Source organism: Canis aureus, chromosome 13 (genome assembly GCF_053574225.1).
Source record: "Canis aureus isolate CA01 chromosome 13, VMU_Caureus_v.1.0, whole genome shotgun sequence".
NCBI lineage: Eukaryota > Metazoa > Chordata > Mammalia > Carnivora > Canidae > Canis > Canis aureus.
In genome coordinates this window covers 15,439,602-15,458,995 of record NC_135623.1, presented here as the reverse complement: position 1 = coordinate 15,458,995, position 19,394 = coordinate 15,439,602, and the positions used below count along the sequence as shown (strand labels likewise).

At 39.5% G+C, this 19,394-nt stretch overlaps 1 protein-coding gene across 19 annotated transcripts in view; it reads right to left on the bottom strand.

The window, feature by feature from the left end:
- Window positions 1–19,139, bottom strand: part of TUT4 (terminal uridylyl transferase 4) — a 127,062-nt gene extending 107,923 nt beyond the window's left edge. For 8 of the 19 annotated variants that reach the window (XR_013350319.1, XR_013350320.1, XR_013350321.1 and 5 more), the window contains exon 1: window positions 18,969–19,133. The gene's annotated coding sequence lies outside the window, so the exon portion shown is untranslated. Of the gene's footprint in view, window positions 1–18,968 lie in introns of all 19 variants that reach the window. The other 11 variants (XR_013350322.1, XR_013350323.1, XM_077844903.1 and 8 more) reach the window with 5 other exon arrangements.
- Window positions 19,140–19,394: the final 255 nt, after the last annotated feature.

Genomic DNA, 19,394 nt, shown 5'->3' with positions numbered 1-19,394 from the left:
TTTTTTTAAAAAAAGCAGACAACAAAAAATAAATACTGGATCATCAAAATTTAAAATTTCTTCCTTGAGATCTGTCTTGGCAATGATTTTTCGGATTTGACACCAAAACCAAAGGCAACAAAAGCAAAAATTAACAAGGAAAACTATCAAATTAAAAGGCTTCTGAGGCACCTTGGTGGCTCAGTCAATTAAGTGTGGTTCAGGTCATGATCTCAGGGTTGTGAGATCTAGCCCTGAGTTGGGCTCTGCACTCAGCAGGGAGAATGCCTGAGATTCCCCCTCTCCTTCTGCTCCTCCCCCTACAATGGATGGTGCACTCACACTCTCTCTCTCTAAAATAAACAGATAAAATTTGTTTTTAATATTAAAGTTTTTTTTAAGATTTTTATTTATTTATTCATGAGAGACACAGAGACAGAGAGAGGTAGAGACATAGGCAGAGGGAGAAGCAGGCTCCCAGCGAGGAGCCTGATGTGGGAATCGATCCTGGATTCCGGGATCACGCCCTGGGCCAAAGGCAGACGCTCAACTGCTGAGCCACCCAGGAGTCCCCTAAAAAATTAAGGAGTTTCTGCACGGCAACGGAAACCATCAGCAAAATAAAAAGGTAATCTACAAAATAGGAGAAAATAGATGTAAATCATATATCTGATAAGGGGTTAATACCCAAAATATATGAAGAAATCATGTAGCTTAATAGGTTTATAAAACACAATCAAATTTTAAAATGGGCAGAGGATGTGAACAGACATTCTTCCCAGGAAGACATACAGATGGCCAATAGGACATGAAAAGGTGATCAACATCACTAATCATCAGGAAAATGCAAATCCAAACTACAGTGAGATATCACCTCACACCTGTTAGAATGGCTATTATCAAAAAGACAAGAAATAGCAAGTACTGGAAAGGATGTGGAGAAAAGAAAATCCTGTGCACTTTGATGGTAATGTTAAACTGGTACAGCCGCAATGAAAAAGTGTGGAGGTGCTCGAAAATTAAAAAGAACTACCAAATGATCCAGCAATTCCAATTCTTGGCATTTATTCAAAGGAAAAACACTAACTCAAAAAGGTATTAGAACCCCCATGTTAATTTGTAGTGTTATTTTCAATAGCCAAGACATGGAAACAACCTGTGTCCATGCATGGATGAATAGGTAAAGAAAATGTGGTATGTATATACAACACAACATTATCCAACCATAAAAAAGTAGAAAATCTTGCTACTTATAATAATTTGGATGGATCCTGAGGGCATTACACTACGGGAGACAGAGGAAGACAAATACTGTATGATCCCACTTACATGTAAAATCTAAAACAAACAAAAATGAACTCATAGATATACAGAACAGATTAGTAGTTGCCAGAGGCTGGGCCTGGGGGGAAGGAAGTAGGCAAAATAGGTCAAAGTGGTAAAAAGGTACAAACTTAAGAGTTATTTAAAAAAAAATAAGCTCTGGGAATATAATGTACAGCATGGTGCCTATAGTTAATACCATATCGTATATTTAAAAGTTGCTAAGAGAGTAAATCTTGAAAGTTCTCATCATAAGAAAAAATAATTTAGGGCAGCCCTGGTGGCGCAGCGGTTTAGCACCGCCTGCAGCCCGGGGTGTGATCTTGAAGACCTAGGATCGAGTCCCACATCAGGCTTCCTGCAAGGAGCCTGCTTCTCCCTCTGCCTGTGTCTCTGCCTCTCTCTCTCTCTCTCTCTCTCTCTCTCTCTCTCTGAGATAAATAAATAAATCTTTAAAAAAAAAAAAAGAAAAGAAAAAATAATTTATAACTGTGTGGTGATGGATGTTAACCAGACTTACTATAGCAATCATTTCACAATGCATATAAATATCGAATCATTAGGTCACATACCTGAAACTAATATTATGTTACATGTTAATTACACCTCCAGAAAAAAAATTAAAACATCTGTTCAGCAAGGACACTACCAAAAAAGTGAAAAGATAACCAACAAAATGGGAGAAAAAAAATCTGCAAATCATATATTTGGTAAGGGTCTAGTATCCAGAATATATAAAGAACTCCTTGGGGATCCCTGGGTGCCGCCTTCAGCCCAGGGTATGATCCTAGAGACCCGGGATCAAGTCCCACATCACGCTCCCTGCATGGAGCCTGCTTCTCCCTCTGCCTGTGTTCTCTGCCTCTCTCTCTCATGAATAAATAAATAAAATATTTTTTAAAAAAAAACCTCCTACAATTTATCAACAAAAAGACAAACCACCCACTTAACAAACGGGCAAAAGACTTGAATAATTACTCCAAATGGTCAATACATACATGACAGCATGCTCAACATCATCAGTCATTAGGGAAATGTAAATCAAAAATACTAAAAAAACCACCACCTCATACATACTAGTATTATCAAAAAAGCAGAAAATAACAAATGTTAATGAGGATATGGAGAGTTTGAAATCCTCATGCAACTGCTGATGAGAATAAAATGATGTAGCCAATGCAGAAAAGTTTGGTAGTTTCTCAAAAACTTAAACACAGAATTACCATATGATCCAGCAATTCTACTCCTAGGTATATATCCCAAATAACTTGTATGCCTTGTTCACTGCAACATCATTCACAATTGCCAAAAGGTGGAAGCAACCCAAATAACTAACAGATGATTGGATACACAAAATGTGGTATATGCATACAATGGAATTTTACTCAGCCAAAGAAATTCTGACACAGGCTACAGCATGGATGAACCTTGACAACAATGTGTTAAAGGAAATGTCAGTTCCAAAAGGACAATTACTGTATAACTTCAATTATAAGATACTTAGAATAAATAAATACAGAAACAGAAAATACAACAGAAGTTATTACCAGCTGGGGGAAGACAGGAATAGGAGATACTATTTAATGCATACCAAGCTTCTGTTTGGGATAATAAAAAAAAAGTTCTTAAAATAGTAATGATGATACAACACTGAATGTATTGATGTCACTGAGTACACTTAAATGCTAAGTTTTGTTACGTATATCTTACGATAAAAAAAACTTAAAATTCAAAAGAGTTTATTTAAAATAATGTACACTGAACATATATAAGGTATCATGGACCTCAAATCATAAATGTTAATCAACCCAAAATAGCGAGTGTTTTTTTAAAAAGAAATTTTATTTGGGTAAAATTTGTATGTGACAGAATTTTTATGATCAAAGGCAAGTGGAGGACAGGACAGCCCAGGTGGCTTAGTGGTTGGGTGTCTGCCCTCAGCACAGGGTGTGATTGATCCTGGAGTCCCTAGATCAAGTCCCGCATCGGGCTCCCTGTGTGGAGCCTGCTTCTCCCTATGCCTGTGTCTCTGCCTCTCTCTCTCTCTCTCTCTCTCTCTCTCTCTCTCTCGCTCTGTCTCTCTTATGGATAAATAAAATCTTTAAAAAAAAAAAAAAAAAAAGACAAGTAGAACCATGCCCCTTTCTCTCAAAAAAGTCAGTTTTCCAAATAAATGGGATTCTAAACTAATTACCTACTCACCCAAAGCCACCACTTATGTAGGTTTTCTGGATTAGTCAATCCTTTTCCTTACTTGTTCATCTGGTAAGCCTTTGGGGTCATTTTATTATATATTAGAATCTTTACCAGGAATCGTTAAAAGAAATTTAAGTTATGCTTCTTTTCACAAGGAATTTGTTGGCCCAAGATTGTCAACTGTTTCAGAGTTCTTTCCTAATGAGATGTGGAGATTATGTGGGTCCCCAAATTACTCAAGCCACAGTTTTCCTTTTCTTCCTTATAAATCAAGAACTAGCTCTATAGGGCAGCCCCAGTGGCTCAGTGGTTTAGCGCCACCTACAGCTCAGGGCGTGATCCTGGAGACCCAGGATGAGTCCCACATCCGGCTCCCTCATGGAGCCTGCTTCTCCCTCTGCCTGTGTCTCTGCCTCTCTCTCCCTCTCTCTCCTCTCTGTGTATTCTCATGAATAAATAAATAAAATCTTAAAAAAAAAAAAAAAAAAGAACTAGCTCTATAGACCAAGAGTTCTGCAATGCAAGATTCACCAAGGAGCTCTTGATTCTTCTATTATCAAGCAGCTCCCGAGTATTTATGATATACCTAACATTTTTTGAGTGTGATTGTTTGTTGGGAATACCTAGTATATCCCATAGATCCAAAAATTGTGATATGTAATTATGCTGATCTTACAAGGCTTTTTCTGAAATTTGACAAAATGGAAGAGCCAGGTGATACTGCAACAACCACCTCTGTAATTCAATGCTGACCACAACATAAGTTGATTTATCAATTCATGTAAAATCCTCCATGAATTCGGTGGCTTCAAAGGCAGCTATCCTTTGTGCAATTGCTCAACATTCCAAGCTGCTTTAATCTTATGCTACTCTCAGTTTTAGTAAAACAGGGAGAGAAGGAATAGCTCTGGTTACCTTTGCTCACAATTCATTTACCGAAACAGATCACTCAGGTGCACCTAACTTCCCTCAGAATGCCTCAAAATAAAAAAGTATTAACAATTCTCATCACAATGGTATGACATGAAATATGGCAGCCTCTTTGTCTCAGTGCATGTTACTATTTCCCTCTGATCTTTTTGTTCAGAGCTAACTTCACGAACATGTGATCTGTGCAGTCACACAGGGCTCCCTGATCAGAAAAAACAGACCCTGTGTTTGGCTTGAAACTGCCGTCACCATCTTGAAATTCTTAATTTGTAATCTTTGAATTTGTTTTGTCTTTTTTTTTTTTAAGATTCTATTTATTTGAGGGAGAGAGAAAACGTGCACAAGTAGGGGGGAGCAGAGGGAGCCCCCAGGTACCCATGTTTTTTTTAGTCTGATAGGACAACAGGATATGCATAGAAGAAGAGATACATGCAAAATACAGGTCTTCCGTTCCACCTCATTTTTATGTATCTTTGGTGAAGCCCCATCAGCACAGAATTCCAATAGAGCCCACCATATGTAGAAGTTCAAGCAAGAATCAAAGTGAGTATAAGGTAAGCATGTTGTCTACAGCTAAGTATACCGAAGCAGCTTAATTTTTTTTTAAGGTTTAATTTATTTATTCGTGAGAGATACACAGACAGAGGCAGAGACATAGGTAGAAGGAGAAGCAAGGCTTCCTGCGGGGAGCCAGATGCAGGACCCTATCCCAGGACCCCAGGATCACTCCATAAGCCAAAGGCAGACAGACACTCAACCAACGAGGCACCCAGGCGCCCCAGGAAGCTACATTTTCTACTTGAACTATACTTTGCTTCAAACACATAAGAAAGGCAACAGTCTTCTAAGAAACTGACAAAAAAAAAAAAAAAAAAACCCCTATTGTATCTTTTCTTATTTATGTTACTTCCCTATATTAACCAACCACTTAAGCTAAAAGTGATGACAAAGAAAGAACAAGGCACAGTTCCTTTTCCTTTCAGTCCTGCCAAAGTCAAAGGTAGAACCTGTTGAGGTGCCTGGTTGGCTCACTTGGAAGTGTGTGGGACTCTTAATCTCAGAGTCGTGAGTTCAAGCCCCACCATGTTGAATATAGATTACTTAAATAAATAAAACTTAAAAAAAGAAGAAGGGGGTGCCTGAATGGCTCATTTTGCCTTTGGCTCAGGTCATGATCTCAGGATCCTGGGACTGAGGGTATCTGCTTCTTCCTCCCTGTCTGCCTCCTCCCCCCTGCTCATGCTGTCTATGTCTGTCTCTCTCTCTCAAATAAAACAAAAAACAAAAAACTGTAATGGCACTTTTCCCTACTTTTTTGAGCAAGGTCTTTGCATTTTCATTTTGCACTTTCCCCCTGTAAGTTATGTACTAGGCCTGCATTTGTTAAGGTAAATAAATATAAATCTGGAATTTGTATTAACAAAGATTATTTGTCAATATTCACATATAAGGTGCTGGATTAAAAGCTGAAGATATGGGGTACCTGGGTGGTTCAGTGGTTGAGTGTCTGCCTTTGGCTTAGGGCCTTGATTCCAAGGGTTCTAGGATCAAGGCCGACATCAGGCTCCCTCCCCGCAGGGAGCCTGCTTCACCCTCTGCCTATGTCTGTGCCTCTCTGTGCCTTCCATTAATAAATAAATAAAATCTTTAAAAAAAAAAAGCTGAAAATATAATGATAAATAATGGACTCATGTGTATAATAGCAGACATAATCATATAAACAAATAGTGACAATATATTACATGACACACATTATGGAAACCCTGTGGAAAGAGCCTTAGAAAAGCCTTTATCATGGAAATAACAGTTGGGCTGAGAAAGAACTTCTCACTTAGGAGAGAGAGTGAGAAGAAATAGCCCTAATAATAAGATTCTGTAATATAGTAAACAAAACGTATTTAGAAAATTTTGGCAAGCTTTTTAGGACCATAAAATAGCATGCATAATGGTGAATATAGAAGACGAACTGAGATTATAAATTGTACACAAGGCATAATAGATTAATAAGCAGAAGAGTGGCACAATTTATGTTTTAGGTGAACTCCAAAATAGAGAAAAGTGGAGAGGGGTGCCTGGCTAGCTCAGTCGGTTAAGCATCAGCCTTTTTGGCTCAGGTCATGATCCTAGATTCCTGGGATCAAGCCCCATATTGGGTCCCTGCTCAGCCGGGAGTTGGCGTCTCCCTCTCTCTCTGCTCCTCCCCCAGCTCATGCTCTCTCTTACTAGCTCACTCTCAAACAAAATCTTTTTAAAAGGCAAGGGGGGGGGCCTGAGAGGAAAATGAGAGAAGTCAGTGAAGTAACAGTAATTATCAATAGCAGAAAAAGGCTTATTTAGGGCCTTATCACAAGCAATTTTTAGTGGAGTTGGGAAGGGGGAGAAGGTTGTGTTTCTTTCCAGAACCACCTTTCAGATTCTTCAACAAGCACCTCAAATCTCCAAGAGAGAATTTACATTTCCCAGATTTATTTGACTAAAGAAGACTCTTTTGCCAGGGCCACCTATCATCTCACAGAGCTGTGAAGACACAATTTTAATACTTTTCTATGAAAGAGTAGACAGCACTGAGTGAGAAAAGCAGAGGGCAGCAGAGGGCTTAATCCAGGAGCAAAACAATGGCATATGTGAGGAACAGAAAGAAATCTAACTAAAATTCTGCCAAGCTGTGTTAAGGACCTCTAACTAAATATATAAAATACCAGTGTACTAATTTGTACAATTAGCAAATACTTTAATTCATACTGGGTAGACAGAATGACTATTTCAAAAAGAGTAAGGGGGAAGAAAACAATAATGGTATAAGTGGGGCAAAGGCATAAAGCCAAAAAGATGTTACATACAGAGATTAAGGACAGATCAGAAAACTAAATAAATTAGAAAGATACACATGTCGATATGTAGGAGATTTTGGTCAGAAGCAGAACCATATGAGTAGGTTTGCCAAGGAATGTAGAATGTCTGGAATACAGAAATTAAGGAAAAACAAAATTAAGGTGTCAGATGACCTTTAATGGACCTTTTAATGTCCAACTGCCAATACAATGTCAAGAATTACATCCAATATCAGCAAATATAAGGGAATGACCTAGAGGTTCCTATCTGCAATGCCAAGTCAGATAAGAAATATAGGCAGCAGGCCACCATTATTAACAGAAGATGAACTACAGACAAAGACAGAATAAATAATATTTACAAAAACATGGGTCTGGTTTTCCTGGCTTTGAGATGTGAGGAAAATAAATTATATTCCTTACAGGATTAGAATAGAGTAATGGTTCTCAATTTTTCTTCTGTTGTGACACATCTGAGAAATAGAATATATATTCCCAACAGAAATAAAGAGGAACAAAAGAATGAGGAAGAAGGATCATAATTATGAGTGGTTTCTAGTAATTATAAAATGCCTAAGGGAAATGTAATTCTTACATAATGGACATCACTGGCTTAAAACTGATACTATCAAAGAAAACTTAAATACAAGTTCCAAAGACTAACATTTTTTAATCTATGTGACAGAATTCAAGAAACAGTCACATAATAACACAAGTTTCTACAAAAATGTCCAGAGCGCTTACAAATTTATCAGTTTTAAAAATAATTGTTTTTGAAGATACAGCATTAGCTAATAATGTCTAGTATGCTCATTCATTTATCTTTATACATTTATGAAGTTAATACAGTCCTGTAGTATTTCCATTTTATTTATTTTTTAAAGATATTATTTATTTATTCATGAGAGACACAGGCAGAAGGAGAAGCAGGCTACCTATGGTAGCCTGATGCAGGACTCAATCACAGAACCCCAGGATCATGACCTGAGCCAAAGGCAGATGCTCAACCACTGAGCCATCCAGGTGCCCCAATATTTCCATTTTATAAACTAATGAGGCACCCTAAGTTTGTGACTTGCCTAAAGTGACACAAACAGGACTGGTTTAGGACTGTAAGATACAAGAGTTCCAATTTTTGGTTCAATGCTTAGGCACTAGGGTAGTCTGTTCACCTAAACTGGTAGTTCTCAAACTTTTTTATCTCAGGCTGTGTGTTTATATTCTTAAAAATTACAGAAGATCCAAAGAACTTTTTTGTATGTGGGTTATAGCTATTGATATTCATATGTCATTAAATATTAAAACTGAGAAATTGTTCAAATACAAGAATACACTATTAACTCCTTCTCTAAGGCCAGTATAATCCTAATATCAAAACCAGACAAAGACATTATAACAAAATTACAGACCAATGTCTCTTATGAATGTGGATGCAAAAACTTTCCAAAAACTCTAACAAACTAAAGGATTACACACCAGATCACCAAGTGGTATGTGTCCTGGGAATGCAGGATTGGTTCAACACATGAAAATCAAACAATATATCATATTAATAAGGGACAAAAACCGGTCATCTCAATAGATGCAAAAATATGTTTGATAAAACTTAACATCTTTTTATGATAAAAACATTCACTGAATTAGGAATAGAAAAAAACTGCCTCAACCTTACAAAGGCCATCTAAAAAAACCCCATAGGTAACATCATACTTAATAGTAAAAGACTAGATGTTCTCTCCTCTAAGAGCAGAAACAAGGTCCACTACTGGGCAGCCTGGGTGGCTCAGCGGTTTCGCACCTGCCTTCAGCCCAGGGAGTGATCCTAGAGACCCGGGATCACATCCCACATGGGGCTCCTTGCATGGAGCCTGCTTCTCCCTCTGCCCTTGTCTCTGCCTCTCTGTGTCTCTCATGAATAAATAAATAAAATCTTAAAAAAAAAAAAAAGTCCACTATCTCTACTTCTATTCAACACTGTACTACCCAAGTAGAAAAAGAAATAAAAAGTATCCAGATCAGAAAGGACGAAGTAAAACTATGTCTCTTTGCAGATGATATTATCTTACATTAAAAAAAAAAAAAACTAAGAAATCCACAAAAAACTATCAGAGCTAATAAATTAGTCCAGCAAGGTTGCTCTCCAAAATCAATATACAAAATTCAATTGTATTTCTATACACTGGCAACAAACAACCCAAAAATGAAATTAAGAAAACAATGCCATTTATAACATCAAAAATAATAAAATATTTAGGAATAAATTTTAAAAAAAATACAAAGCTTGTACACTAAAAACCACCAAACACTGTTGAAATAAGCAGGTAGGGCTAAAAAAAAAAAAAAAAAAAAGGCAGGTAGGGCAGCCCCAGTGGCTCAGCAGTTTGGCAGCGCCTTGGGCTCAAGGCGTGATCCTGGAGAGCCAGGATTGAGTCTCACATGGGGCTCCCTGCATGGAGCCTGCTTCTCCCTCTGCCTGTGTCCCTGCCTCTCTGTGTGTGTGTGTGTGTCTCATGAATAAATAAATAAAATCTTAAAAAAAAAAAAAAGGTAAAGGCCTACTTAATGGAAATGAAAGTAAATGCACAAACATTTCATACTTATGAATTGGAAGACTATTAAGATGACAATACTCCCCAATTTAATCACCAGATTCAACAAAATTCCTTTCAAAACTCCAGCTGTTTGTTTTGGGGTTTTTTGGCAGAAATTGACAAGCTGATCCTAAAATTCAAATCAAATTGCAAGGGATGCTACAGAGCCAAAACAATCCTGAAAAAGAACAAAGTTGGAAGACTCATACTTTCAGATTTTAAAAATTTATACAAACTTACAGTAATCAAGACTGGGTGGTATAGAACATGAGAGACTCCTAACTCTGGGAAATGAACAATGGGTAGTGGAAGGGGAGTTGGTGGGGGGGATGGGGTGATTGGGTGACGGGCACTGAGGGGGGCATTTGACAGGATGAGCACTGGGTGTTATACTATATGTTGGCAAATCGAACTCCAATAAAATATATATACAAAGGAAAAAAAAAGACTGGGTGGTACTGGCATTGGCTATACATACAGATCAATGAAGAATCCAGAAACAATGGAGAATCCACAAATAAACAGATGTTTATGATCAACTGATTTTCAGCAAGGATGCCAAGACCATTCAACAAGAGAAAGAACAGTCTTATCAATTAGTGGAACAACCAGACAGCCACATGTAAAAGAATAAAGTTGGACCTCTATCTCACACCACATACAAAGACTTCAATGTAAAAACATAAACTATAAAACTGTTAAAAGAGGTATAAAATTTTATAATCTTGAATTAGGCAATGATTTCTAAGATATGACTCCCAAAGCACAAGCAACCAAAGAAAAAAATACATAAATCAGAACACCTCGGTGGCTCAGTGGTTGAGCACCTGCCTCTGGCTCAGGGTGTGATCCTGGGGTCCTGAGATCAAGACCCACATCAGGTTCTAACAGGGAGCCTGCTTCTCCCTCTGCCTATGTCTCTGTGTCTCTCATGAATAAATAAACTCTTCAAAAAAAAATTAAAAACAGAAATTTAAACAAATACACAAACCAAATTTTATCAGAACTGAAACTTAACACACTTCAAAAACATACTTTACTCAAGAAAACGAAAAAAAAGCAATATGCCAAACCCTCCAAAAATTAAATGTAAATTTATTGTATGATCCAGCAATTCCAATTCTGGGTATACAACCAAAGAGCTGAAAGCAGGGACTCAAACAGATATTTATATGTCCATATGCACAGCAGCATTACTCACAACAGCCAAAAGACTGAAGCAATCAAAGTGTTGATCAACAGATGAAGAGATAAAAGAAAATTCTAACACAAGCTACAACACGGTAGAACCTTGAAGATATTGTGCTAAATGAAATGTCAGACACAAGAGGACAAATGTTATACGACTCTAATTACATAGAATAGTCAAATTCATTGTGACAAAGTAGAATGGTAGTTGCTAAGGAGCGGGAGGAAGAAGGAATGGAGAGCTACTGCTTAAAGGGTATGGTGTTGGTTTGCAAAAAATGAAAAAGTTCGGGGGATAGAAAAAAGCAGTGATGACTGCACAACAATGTGAACATAGTATCACTAAATGTGTCCATAAAAATAGTTAAAAGTTAAAATGGTAAATTTTGTGTTACATATATTTTATCACAATTTTAAAAATTTTAAAAAAGAGGGCATCTGGGTGGCTCAGTCAATTAAGCATCTGCCTCTCTCAGGTCATGATCCCAGACTCCTGCAGTAGAGGCCACAGTGAGCTCCCTGCTCAGAGGGGAGCCTGCTTCTCTCTCTCCCCCTGCCCCTCGCCCTTATGCTCTCTCAAAAGGATGAATAAAATCTTTAAAAAAAAATTTTTTTTAAGGAAAATGAAAAGAAAGCCACAAAATGGGAGAACATTTTTGTAAATCATGTATCTGGTAAGAGTCCAGTATCTAGAATATATAAAGAACTCATATTTTTTTTTTTAATGGACAAAGGATGTAAACATTCTCCAAAGAACTAATGGCCAATAAGCACATGAAGATCTAGATGCTAGACACCCTTACTTATTATGGTGCAAATCAAATCAAAATGCAAATCAAACCATGAGATACAACTTCACCCACTAGGATGGCTGTATTAAGGTGAACAATAACAAGTGTTGGTGAGGATATGCAGAAAATAGAATTCAAAATTCATTGCTAGTGAGAATACAAAATGGTGCAACCTCTTGGGAAAATAGTTTGGCAGGTCTTTATAAAGTTAAACATAAATGGGGGCGCCTGGGTGGCTCAGTGGGTTAAGCATCCGACTCGGCTGACTCTCGGTTTCAGCTCAAGTCATGATCTCAGGATCATGAGATGGAGACCCATCTCAGGCTGAGAGCTCAGCATGGAGTCCGCTTGAGACTCTCTCCTCGCCCTCTGCCCCTCCCCCACTAGCTCACAGCCAAGCATGCACACTCTCTGTCTCTCTCAAATTAATAAATAAAAACAAAATCTTTAAAGTTAAACATAAATGTATCAAAACACCCAGCAATTCCACTCCTGGGTGTATATCCAAAGAAAAAGGAAACATACATCCACACGAAAAAAAATTTTTTTTTTTTAAAAGAGAGCACATGAAGAGAGGGGCAAAGAATCCCAAGCAGGTTCCACACTCACCACACAGAGCCCAATGCAGGGCTGACCTGAGATCATGACCTAAGCCAAAATCAAGAGTCAGACACTCAAACGACACTCAACTACCCAGGCATCTCTCACACAAAAACTTTTAAAGATGTTCATAGCTATATTATTCATATTACTCAAAAAGTAGAAACAACCCAAATGACTATTAATAATAAACAAAACATGGTAGCTCCATAGAACACATTCCATAGAATGCAATATTATAAAAAGAAATGGAGTAGTGACACATGATATAATATGGAGAAACCATGAAAACACTATGCTTAGTGAAAGAAGTCAGGCACAAAAAGCCACATATATGATTCCATTTATATAACATGTCCAGAACAGGCAAACTCATAGACAGAATATAGCTTAGTAGTTGCCAAAGACTTGAAGGAAAGGGAAATGAGGAGTGAAGGAGTGACTGCTAGTGAGCACATGGTTTCTTTTTGGAAAGATGAAAATGTTCTGGAATTAGCAGTGATGGTTATAAAACGTTATGAATATATACTTAACACTATAAAAGGATGAGCTTTATGATACTGTAAACTGTATCTCAAAGAAAAAATTTTTTAAAAGAATTACTATTACATATTCCATTAGCCATCAAAGCAATGTTTTCACATACAGTGTAGGTATCACTCTATATTCTAGATAACAGGAGAGGGGAAAAGGTAAATATTACATTAATATTACTATGAAAAATTGTGGAAAAAAAAAAAAGAAAAATTGTGACTCAGAGATCCCCTGAAAAAGGTCCCCAGAGTTTGAATACCACTAACCTAAATTAACACTCAGCACAAGACTGGAGCTTAAATACTTAATGACCAATCAATTTTATTTTTAATTTTTTCAAGTTTATTTATTTAAGCAATCTCTAAATCAAACTCGGGGAGGCCTGAATCCACAACCCTGAGATTAAGAATAGCATGCTCTTCCAACTGAGCCAGCCAGGTGCCACTGACTGAGCAATTTTTTTTTTTTTTTGACTGAGCAATTTTAATGGTAATTAAACTATAGGAAAGACTGACAAAATGCAAGCAGATTTCACTATTATGTATAATTCACATTTTACATTCTTAAAATGTATTTTTTTTTCTTACAATGTATTTTTTGACAACCTACGTAACTATGGTGAACTTAACACCCTTTGTATACTAAATTTTGACAACCCCAAGCTTTAGGTGCAACACAATGTAGTGGTTAAGAGCTCTGAATCCAGACTCAGACACCCTGAGTTCAAACGCTAACTCTGCAGCAAACTAGCTGTGAAATCTTGTCCAAGATACTTAACCCTTCTGCACCTCTTTTCTACCCCGTAAATGATAATACAAAAAAAAAAAAAAAAGGGTTGTGAAGAGTGAATACTTAAGATCCTTAGAAAGAAATTACATATCATAAATTTGCAGTAAGTTATCTATTACCAATGTAAATCAAATACCCACTTATAACTACCAGACTTTTGGGACACCTGGCTGGCTCAGTCGGTGGAGTATGCAACACTTGATCTCAGGGTTTAAAAGTGTGAACCCCTTGCTGGGTGTAGAGATTACTTAAAAATAAAATATTTGTAAATACATAAATGAAACTACCAGACTATTATGTGACTTATACCAATTTCTTCTTAAAAATACAGGCTGCTTTGTGCAAAGATTGCTCATCTTTGCTGATGAACACAGAGCTTGCAGGAAGCCCACACTCCCAAGTCCCCCATCCTAATGCTTTCTAGTGCTAAACTAGAAATCAGTCAACCAGCCTAATCAAGGAATGAAAAAAACTTCCTAAGGAACTATATAACAAGTGATTTCCCCCAGAGGTGGTTTTTTTTTTAGATTTTATTTATTTATTCATGAGAGATACACAAAGAGAGGCAGTGACATAGGCAGAGAAAGAAGCAGGCTCCTCGCAGGGAGCCCAATGAGGGACTTGATCCCAGGACCCTAAGATCATGACCTGGGCCAAGGCAGGTCGTGACCTGAACCACCCAGGTGTACCTCACTCAGAGGTATTTTTATCGAAAAAGAATCTTCTGGGACTCCTGGGTAATTCAGTGTTTGAGCTCAGGGCATGATCCCGGCTTCACAGGATCAAGTCCCACATCGGGCTCCCTGAGAGCCCTCTGCTAGGTCTCTGCCTCTGTCTCTCTGTCTTCCGTGAATAAATAAAATCTAAAAAAAAAAAAATCTTCTAAGAAATTTAACATTCAGGATCCTCAAAAAACCAATCTGATATACAGCAACTACTAAGAAAAAGACACAAGAACAGCATGAAAAAGAGAGCTTGACCATCCACCGATGGTGGAGTTTACCCCACAAGGGTAAACTCTGTTGGTAAGGAAACTGAAAAGAAAAAAAATACTAAATTAGGAATCAGAAAGCACATTTCTTTTTTTTTTTTTTTAAGATTTATTTATTTATAATAGACATAGAGAGAGAGAGAGAGAGAGAGGCAGAGACACAGGAGGAGGAAGAAGCAGGCCCATGCCGGGAGCCCAATGTGGGACTCGATCCCGGGACTCCAGGATCGCGCCCTCGGCCAAAGGCAGACGCTAAACCGCTAAGCCACCCAGGGATCCCCAGAAAGCACATTTCTAATCACAGCTCAACCACTATCTCACTTGATCTTGTTTGGCAAAATAAAAATCCAAAGGCCATAACTGAACATACACAACCTCCACAGTCTATTTCCAACCGTTTGTCTCATTACTCTATCCATAAATCCTCAATGCTCGCCACACTAAGTTCTCACTCTTCCTATTTTGAGTCCCGTAACAACTTAGGTTTGCATGTGCTATTCCTTAGCTCTGTACAGGCCTCCAGACTATCCCCTTTTCTAACCTAGCAAACTCCTATTCATCCCTAAAGAGCCAACTTCTTCCCTCTGAACTTCCATGATCGAATGTGCTATAATTTATCTGTATTTTAGTTCACTGAAGGGAAAGATTGTCTTCAATAATTTTGTGTCTGGGGCATCTGCCTTCAGCTCAAGTCATGACCCTAGGGTCGTGGGATGGAGCCCTGCAGGAGGGTCCCTGCTCAGTAGGGAGTCTGCTTCTCCCTCTGCCCCTCCCCCCTCAGTTCATGCTCTCTCACTTTGTTTCTCAAATAAATAAAACAGGGGTACCTGGGTGACTCAGTGGTAGAATATCTGCCTTCAGCTCAGGGCATGATCCTGGGGTCCTGGGATCGAGTCCCGCTTCCAGCTCCCCACAGGGAGCCGCCTTCTCCCTCTGCCTATGTGTCTGCCCCTCTCTCTGCATCTCTCATGAATAAATAAAATTTTTTTAAAAATCTTAAAATAATAATAATTTTGTGTCTCTAAAGCCTACCAGCGTCTAGCCTAATGTACAAATGCAAATGTTTGATAAAATGAAGGATTAAATGATTATTGAATGAGCAACTTTAGGCAGTTTATCCTACAAAATTGAGACTACTTGATACATCTGAAAAGCAACAGGTCATATGTAATAGGAAGAGCAGAGTGAGCTGCTCTTAATTTTTCTAACTCTATGATCTTCAGCTAACACTGAACTCAACTACAAAAAAGATTTCATAAGGTTGTTAGACTTAATAAATGAAAAAAATACATAAAGATGTCTAGCACAATGCCTGGAACAAAACAGTTACTCAAATGTCAGTTCCCTTTTCTCTCCCCCTTAACTCAGGATAATTATGGACACCTAATGAATTAATTTGATATGAAAACAATCTGGAAACCATAACATATCATACAAATTAAATCTCTCACTTGAGGGAAAAAAATCTAAACTGTTCTTTTTTCATGTATATACCCTTTCTTTTTGGATTTGTAGGAAATGCTTGGGGATATTACACTGGCCTTTAAACAGTTCCCCAAACTATGTAATTATCTAGAATTCTAGAATTAAAACTTAGTTTAGTGTAAACAATTCTAATTCACTTAGTTCAAACAATCTTAATTCCTCTAAGATTAAGAAGAAAAAAACCTACATATCACATATCCTGCTTTAAACTACAGTGTTTTTTCCTTGTTTTAGGTCTTTCCATGTTTAGGTCTGCAGTAATGATTTTCATTGAATTTTGTAACATTTTATGGATCTCAGCACTTGTAGTTTACTTTAGAAAATAACACATCTCATTGAATTTTGTATCAAAATGGCCTGATTTTTTTTTTTAGGATAAACAAAATTTACCAGCATTAGCATTTATAGGTTAAGTCCTATTTATTGTCTGAAAACAGAAATTTTCTGTAGAAAATAAACTCAAAAACCTTTTTCAGCCCAGAGATCCTGATTTGACATTCTATAAAGAACATTAAAAAAAGAGAGAGCGCGCACAACATAATTAATGATGCTTATTATGCATGTCAAGGTTAACTCTGAGGTCAAAAAAGTTTTCTACTTACTAAACTGAATCTGCTCTGAGAACTAATAAAAATTCTCCTTAAACAGCTTTCTATTAATCAGGAATATTTATAATTGCAATTATAAATTTTTATATTAGAAGGTCTAAAATTATAACAGACACTGTACTGTTCTAGTTAAGTGAACTAAAAATAAATGCAAATCTCTGTGTGATTTAGGAATTACAAAACTGAACTAAACATGTGCATGATAACATCTTGTAAATTTATCTGCATTGCTAACTGGACCTAAAACAATGAAAACACCTTAATTTTCCCTTTATATTTATACATCTGCTATACCTAAAACATTAAATATCAATACGTTTCACTTCCGCTTCTGTATTATTTCAAGGAAGCTTTATTTTTTCATTTTCCATACTAGTCAAATTAAAAATTGGAAATAGCGATTTACCTAAAAGAGCTCATTTTTCAAATCAACTTTTTGTTTATATTAAGCATCACATTTTTATTTTATTTTTTTATTTTTATTTTTATTTTTTTTTTAATTTTATGATAGTCACACAGAGAGAGAGAGAGGCAGAGACACAGGCAGAGGGAGAAGCAGGCTCCATGCACCGGGAGCCCGACATGGGATTCGATCCCGGGTCTCCAGGATCGTGCCCTGGGCCAAAGGCAGGCACCAAACCGCTGCGCCACCCAGGGATCCCAAGCATCACATTTTTAAAGCATAAAATTTTAAAGCATAAGGCGGTTATCTTCCCCAAAGTATACGGTTTTCAAGAAGCACTCTTTAAAATTTGTTTATGAAAGCATTTCAGCACACTAGACACTAGTGAATTAAAGTACAGCATTCTAAATGAAACAATTATTTCATAATTCTGTAAATTGTAATAAGTACTAAGATGCAATGTTGTGCAGAAATTACAAGGTTGCTGGGCCTAAAGGAAATTTCAGCGTACAATTAACTCACAGAACAGGCTGATATTAACAACAAAAAAAGTCAACTTTTTTTTTTTTAAACCATTCCACGATTCACCGATTTGGTAGGGCACTCTAAATTGTCGTACCCAGTTGGGATTATCCAGTATTATTAGCTAACAGTTCTCATTACTTTAGAAACAGGATATGTTCTGTTTCGCCAAGTGTTACACATTTCGCTGCTACAAGACTTTGGCGGGGGAGGGGGGGGTCTTTTGGAAACAAAAGGTAATCTGATCCACTCCAGCTAATTACTAAATGCACGCCAACAGTACGCAATTTGAATTGCGTTTCTAGACACGATAAAGATCACAACATGAAGTATAATGTCACATGTGTAAGGAACTACTTTTGTATCAGAAATATATCAAAATGAAGAAACACGGTGTACCGAAACGAGGTCCCACGCAAGGTTCAAAATTCGTCGGATCAAAGATCTAATAAACTTATGAAAAGAAAATGTTCAATCAACGTTTTTAAAGTAACAGTAATTCGTCCCATTCAGGTGTGACTAGAAATCTCGACGACGCGCTTCTCGCGGGTCTACACCGCTGGCTCTTCTGCAATCGGACGCCGGGACCAGCGCGCCGGCGGAGGCGGGCACCACACACCGCTACCGCCGTCTGTTTACAAATATGAACCTCACAGTTTCCCACGTCAAACGCCTTCATCAGCACCACCGACCGGGGGCGGGGGAGAAGGCGGGCGAGGGCCGAGGGGCGAGCGGGCACCGCCGCCGCCCCCGCCGCCACGGGCGACCCGGAGAGGACTCACCGCGTATCGCGTGAGTGTATTTACGCGTTTCAGGTACGTCTGCGTCCGAGGCGCAGAAAAGGAGCAGGCAAGGAAGGGCGCACACGCCGCGGACGAGCTCGCACCGACCCGCTGACTCTAGAGCCGCCCCCGGGTCTGCGGGTTCCGGCCGGAGCCGAGCGCCGCAGCCCCGCGAAGTCCGGCCCCCGCGGCGCCCCAAGGCCGCCTCAGCCGCCAGGCCGCCGCCCCACGGCGCTCAGCCTGCCTCCCCTCGGGGCGCCCGGAGCCCGTCCCGGCAGAGAGAAGTGTCAGGCCCGGGGGCGGCGGGGGCCGCTCGGCCGGGCCCGGCACCTGCGAGGCGCGGCACCTGAGGAGGCGAAGCGGGGCCGCCGGCCTGCCCGAGCACACCCCCTGGGCGCCCGGCGCCGCGCCCGCAACCTCCGTACCTGCGAAGCCCGCGAGCTACAGGCGCGCGCGGCGCCTCCTCATCCCAGTGGCTCCTGCTCCCCCCGCCGCCTCCCGCCGCCGCCGCCGTCACTGCCGCCGCCGCTGGAGGCCGGGACACGACGAGCTCAGGACTCCACCGCCATGTCCGCCGCGCCGCGAACTGCATTGTGGGGGGGAAGGGATCGGGTGGGGGAGGAGGAGGGAGAGGGAGAGAAAAAGGAGGACCCGCTGAGGGGAGGGGGCCGAGGGGAGCGGGCGTGGGGGAGGGGCGGGGCGGGCCGGCCGGAGCCTCGGCGGAGGCCCGACCCCCAGGCAGGGCCGGGCCGGGGAGGAGACGCCGAGGGATGACTGCAGGGTCCCCCTCCCTTCGCTCTGGGGGGCCCCCGGGCGCCGGGGAAACGGGGCGGGGGGCGGGGGCGGGGCTG